Source organism: Frankliniella occidentalis, unplaced genomic scaffold (genome assembly GCF_000697945.3).
Source record: "Frankliniella occidentalis isolate FOCC.00 unplaced genomic scaffold, Focc_3.1 Scaffold2, whole genome shotgun sequence".
NCBI lineage: Eukaryota > Metazoa > Arthropoda > Insecta > Thysanoptera > Thripidae > Frankliniella > Frankliniella occidentalis.
The window spans coordinates 4,515,602-4,521,912 of record NW_026267132.1 but is presented as its reverse complement, the minus strand read 5'-3'; the positions used below and the strand labels follow the sequence as shown (position 1 = coordinate 4,521,912).

General features: G+C 55.0%; 1 protein-coding gene across 1 annotated transcript in view; it reads right to left on the bottom strand.

The window, feature by feature from the left end:
* LOC113211638 (steroid receptor seven-up, isoforms B/C) overlaps positions 1–6,311 on the bottom strand; it is a 100,109-nt gene that overhangs the window by 82,578 nt on the left and 11,220 nt on the right. The window lies entirely within an intron of this gene.

Sequence of the window (6,311 nt, the reverse complement as noted above, 5' to 3'; positions counted from 1 at the left end):
CCCGCCCCGCAGCCGCAGGGACACTGATTTATCAAGTCACACTCGACTCGTCGGCGTGAAGGTGAGCGATCGTCACCGGCGGGGAGATCGAAGACGACCAGACAGGCGGGCGGGGCGGGAGGGGGCATTCATACATACTTCCGATTGAAATGAAGAAAATAAAAACATGACGAAAACGGCGGGGCTGCCGCTTTCAGCCGCGGTAACAGCTGAGGGAGGTTAGGGACACGTTGGGTTAGGTGCGTTACGTGCGGCCGATCTTGATCTCCCGCTCCTTGTCCACTGCCGCAGTGCTGCCACCCTAATGGCGCACGCGAGGAAGCAGTGGTCCCAACCTAAACTAGGCATGCCAACCCAACGGCCGCAAAAACGTCGAAGCGGCCCGGAGAGTCGCGGCGCATGCGCGCGCGCGCCTAGCCCCCGTACACCAGACTCATTTCCATAAGACAGCGGAGGAGGACCGTCAGATGCCGGACGGATAAAAGCCTCGTCGTACCGAGCGTCGTACCCACCGTAAGGGGCCGTACGAGTAGCGAGTACCGGCGTCCTGCGTGGGCCGGCCAGCTGGACTTTTAATTAACTCAAAAATTAGAAGGGGGAGGAGGGGTAAAAATCATCGGATATGTCACACAATAACCTCTTCTGGGCCCTTTACAATTGTTTTTGTTGAACTGTATTTCGTAATATTTATGCAAATTACATCACTATGGTGATGATATTGAGTAGAATGAGCGAGGAGGAGGCCCTTTACCTTCCGGTATAGAGACAGTCTTTGGGAACTAATCACTTCTATGATGCTCATATAGGACTTTTCTTTCCTTAACCCGCAGATAAGGCCCGTATGTCGCGTCGGCCGGGCGTGTTGTGTCGTGCCGGCGAACATGGAACACGGCCCCTGAGCCTCGAGCCGAGCGCGGGCCCCGAGCAGTCGGGGCCAAGCAGCGCAAACACAACACGATAATTTTGATGTCTTCTTCGTACCGCGCCGCTGCTGCGGGGCCCCAAGTGCGCGGCCGCAGCCGGAGACAACCCGAGTAGTAAAATATCCTCGCGCGCCTCTGCTCGCGGCCCGGGCGCCCGCCGGCCCAGCCGATTGGACAAATACCGTGTTCTGTTCGCTTGCCTGCTCCTCCCCGAGGACGGACGAATAGTTTCTGCGAAACTCCCCCCACAGGGACCGGGCCGGACCGTTTACCCAGCGGGTCGAACAGCCTCCCTCCACCCCAAACTACCTCTCTCTCTCTCTCTGCCACCGTTTCGGGTTTCTGATACGGCCCATTACGGAAAGGGGAGAACTTGCGGGGCACCGCATAGCGACACCCACGGCACAACCTGCCCGGGCCGCCGCCGCCGCCACCCCTCTGCTCCGCCTCAGCCACAAGGAAAACACTTTCCTTCTCGGAGGGAGCAGGGCGTCGGTCACGTCTTGGGGGACACAGTGGCACACACACGAGCACGAAACAGGTGGCGGACGGGGCGCGTCGACCCGAAAGGGGCGCGACACACGAGGCCGACCACCCGCTTTTCCTGGAAATAATTTATTTTAGAGCGACACACGTTTCACAAGTTTGGGAAATACGACGAGCGAGTTAAAACTCAGGCCATGCGCTCTGGTCTGCCAGCACGACGACGCGTACGGGGCGCATGCGGGCGAGTGACCAGACGGCTTGACCTGCTGTGATAAGCGCGGGTCATAATCGGGGGTTATCAGACGTACAGCGCCATCCGCCGCTCGAGGAGCACTTTCACCTGCCTTGAGGGTGTCGAGACGAGCCGCGTAACCACCACGTGAACCAAACGTTGTGTCGAAATTCCGACAGGAAAAACTAGACGGGTAAAAAACGTCGGTGCAAATATTGTTCTTCCGTAAAAAGGGTAAAAAAGCGGTCTCAACCAACTGGCTTACATGTAAAAAATAAAATAAATTAAATATATATAAAAAAAAAACGTAAATCCCACCAACACGCAATGCCGTCTAAAAAAGATAAAAACAACAAGACAACGGCAGCAGAGAAGAAAGTTTGCAGCATGACGGCTTTTCCTCGCAAATCCCTGATATCACGATCTGCCGCTAGAAAGAGCCGCGCGGCGTGGTGCGGCGCGGTGCAGTAAGTCTTGCCTCTGTCAAGGTGTGCGGAAACGTGATCCCGGAGCGAAATAACGCCTCGCAGTAACGGTAAGCAGCTGCGTTACGAGACGTGCCGTTTGGAACACATTTTGACGTCGTTTGTGTGAAGTTGAAAAACAAAGAACACTGTAACTCAAGGTCTCAATCCACAGAATAGTGTCCCAATATTGACAAGTTGAGAACAATATCGCGTATAGATTAGGCACGCGAAAACATATCAATTTATATTATTTTAACGTTGATATTGTTCATTGCTGGGTGCTAATATGAATCATTAACAAGATGTTTGTTAACAATATACACTATGATGGTACCGTAAATCCTGCTCAAATTTCTGACAACAGCAAAAGTGTCCACATGGGCTGTAGCCAAGTACCTTGCATTTTAAAAATAGTACAAGACAAAGATGTTCAAGGGGGGAAAAGTGCAATCGCAGCATGTAAAAGAGCGAAGACCGGCTTTCGCTCGCACGTAGGATTTATTCACTGGACGCCGGGCGCCGCCAGCGCCGCGTGCACAGCTGCGCGATCAACATCAGTCGTCATCTTAAATTGCCACAATTAACCAACACGTCGACTGTATATGACTGACCGCATGGCGCTGCAGCTCGGGCCGGGGAGAGCCTGGGCGGAGCCTCACATAGCGTCGTGACCACCACCGACCGAATAAGCACTCAAATATTTCTCGCCGCCAAATTTCATCCCCCAACCCGTTTCCCACAGGGACCAGTCCCGGCGCGCAGGCGTACCGTACACTCCTCGATAAGCCATAAAGGATACTCATTTCAGCACGCAGAAAGCATCAGCAAAGATGGCGCTGATAAGTCTGATGGGATATACACCAGCAGACACGGAACGGTATTGCACAGCGAGAGAGAGAGAGAGAGAGAGAGAGAGAGAGAGAGAGAGAGAGAGAGAGAGAGAGAGAGACTATTTGCCGCGATGGTCACGGACGACCTCCAGGTTACCAAATCATGTACGCATCAATTAAGTACACTCTTCCTCAGCGCGGCCCTTCGAAAATATAATTCGATGCCACAATCCGCTTCCTTGTTCGACTTTTGATGATTTTTTCCCCCAAAAACGCCTAGCGTCTCCCTTCGATACCTCCCCGATAAACAGGGCGCGCTCTACACTACATCCGTTATCGCCTTCGCCATCGATTCCCTCCTTGCGCAATGGCCAGGTGTGCGAATCTAATCCGGACCAAGGCGATGACATTTGCATGGGTGACTGTGTCGTTCCCACAGCCGTATACCGTATGCGTGTGCGTGCGTGTGTGTGTGAGAGAGTGAATCAATGCGTTTGTGTCGGCAAGTGTTTCCCTCGATCTGGAATATCAACCCTCCGCGCTCAACGCATCGCAACCCCCCTCCTCCTCCTCCTCCTCCTGGCTGTCCCGCTGTGGGAAAAACCGGCCAAGACACAAGCATTAGCATTCATCGAATATTTGCCTATTTCGGGCCTCCCGTGGGGGACTCATTATAAGACGGATACGGATTACGACCCCTCGCCATTGTCCGGCAGAGTCCATCCTCGGACATCCCCCCCCCCCTCTCCTCCCCTCCCCTCCTTGGGGCCAGCCGGCCGGCAGGGAAATCTATGTTAATTTTGCGTGATTTATGACAAAGAGTGATCTACTTTGGAGACGCGACGCAACGACGACGCTCCGGAGAAGGGAGCAGCAGCAGCAGCGAAAACGCGTAGACAAAAGTATAGCGGCCGCCGCGGCGGCACCGCACGGCGCGCCAAGAAGGCGAGGGGTGGGGGGCGCGGCTGGTCAGCGCGGGGTCAAGCTGCCGCCGGCGTGGCCTCGCCCCGCGTTGTCGTCCCGCGTACGAAAACTGGATTGCTCAGGTGGGACGTCCCGTCCAGGTCCCGTCCAGGTCCTGTCCAGTCCAGACCAACCACCACATGCGTATGCATGAGGGAGTATCACCCCCTCCCCCGAGTGACAGGTCGTGCGTACGTACCGCGCTGCGTAGCGTCGTCGTAGCGCCCAGCCGATCCTGATTTTGGTCCCACGGCACTTCCCTTCTCCCCCCCGAAGGACGGTTAGAGCACGACGACGCGGCCTGCACGGCATCAACATTTTAATCTTTTCCTTTTCGGTTTGAACAAGTGTCACACCACCGGTGCACCACCGCACCACCGCGCCCCCGCGCCGCCCCGCCACGCCCCCGCCGTCGCTGCTGCTGCTGCTTCTGCGCTGTTCTTCAGAGATAATCTCCCCGTCCTGCGTCTCGTTATAAGAGGCATGCAAAAAGAGACCAGGGCGAGTCGGCCGGGCCGGGCGTTGTTTGCAAAAGAGGCACGTGATCCCGAGGAGCAGCGCGCGTGGGCGTACACAGGAGGGTTCAAATAGTACTACAGTACTAGAGGTAGTACGCAGGCCAGAGGCAGCAGTACCCCACGCAGCCGTGTTGCAAAGATTCAGACGACTTTGCACAACATGATTGACCGGTGGAATTACACTTTCGAATCCCTTTTAGACTCTAATTGGCTCTCTATTTGCAGCAGGAAGGAGTGCTCTCTCTCTCTCTCTCTCTCTCTCTCTCTCTCTCTCTCTCTCTCTCTCTCTCTCTCTCTCTCTCTCTCTCTCTCTCTCTCTCTCTCTCGTGGGGCTACCGCTATTCGGTGTTCGCGTGACCATCAGGGGGCCCAGCTCGCCTGACCCCTAGCCGAGGCGCGGCGCGGCGCAGGCTGGCCGCGGGAAGACGGTAGTTCTTACGGAAAGACTCTCCGGGCCGGGCTGGACCAGGGCAACAGGATGTTTGTTCGAGAGCCACTTATAGCGTTGCCAGGGGTAACCGGCGGGTACCACCCGCGAGCTAAGGTGGCACAGCTTTTTTACAAAAGCAACCGCCTTCGCTCTGTTTATTGTCACGCCCCATACCCCTTCGCTGCGAGTGTGGCGGGGCTTCACTTCACCGGGACCGGCTTGCTTTGCTCGATGTCAATCGCGGGGGAACACGTTTACTTTGGCAAATTACCGACACGCATCGGTAACGCGTCGTCCACCTTCTTCTCGGCAGGACAACATACAAGTGTGTGTGTGTGTGTGTGTGTGTGTGTCTGGAAGAAGGGTGGTCCTCCAGGATTCCCACGCTGTGCTGCAGGACACACACACTCACACACTCGCACACGGACGGACGGGCGGGCGAGAGTGTGCGTGCGTGCTATTGCGTGCCCTGTCCACTCAGCTGCTCTGCCCTGCCCTTCGATGTCATGCTCCTTTCTCGTATAAACACCCAACTTTGACTCCAATTTTAAGCATTTTAACAGAAAAGTATAGAGTTTCTCTCTTGCTTCCCCGACACATCAAAGCAAATCACCAATTACTGCGGCAACATAGCAAATACCCGCGACACACTAATGCCGCGAGCTCGGCAGGGAAAACTTCGTCAAATTTTATATACGAGATTTGGCGCGAGGCGGGGGGCGGATCTGTAACGGTGGGCAGGGGCGTGGCGGAGGCTGGCGGAACGGGGCGTCCTTGGTGGGTGCAGCGTTCGGCTGTCCGAGGCAGTACTGTAATTGGACGAGTCAGTAACTTCCTTTCGGGGCACAAAAGCAAGGAAAGCAAACAACCAGCTATTAGACTATTAAAACAACCTGCTATACAATCCCTTCCTCGGATGCGCGCGGCGGGTACGCTTCGTGGTCGGATTTGTGCGCGCGACAGAATATGGGAAGGGAAGGAGGCGAGATATTTTACATTTACAGTAATACCTCCTTGAATTCCGGTAACACGGCAGAAAACACTGCAGCCGACTTCATCAAGCGCGATGAATGAAAGAGTCTCGTCAAAAGTGTACAAGGAGTACGGGGAAACCATGCAGAGGAAAACCAGGAAAACCCACCAAAGTAGGAGGCCAGACCGATTTAATTGTAGGTGATTACGCAATTAGGTAAACGCCACTGCAAACAGAGGCAGTCAAGGAAGCAGACGCATCGGAAAGGGGGGAGAGGAGGGGGCAATAACAGTGCAGCGACCGAGTGTAAATTCGTCTCGCGGCCTTTTATAGGGTATAACACTGTCAATCGACCTCCGCAGTAGGTATCGTTTGTCCTGCCTTCTCTCGCCCAAGTATGCAACATCAATCACTAACTGCCCCGTATCTCACCTCAGATCGGGCCAGATGAAAGGCCGACTAGGATAAGAGTTGGGGGAGGAGGAGGGG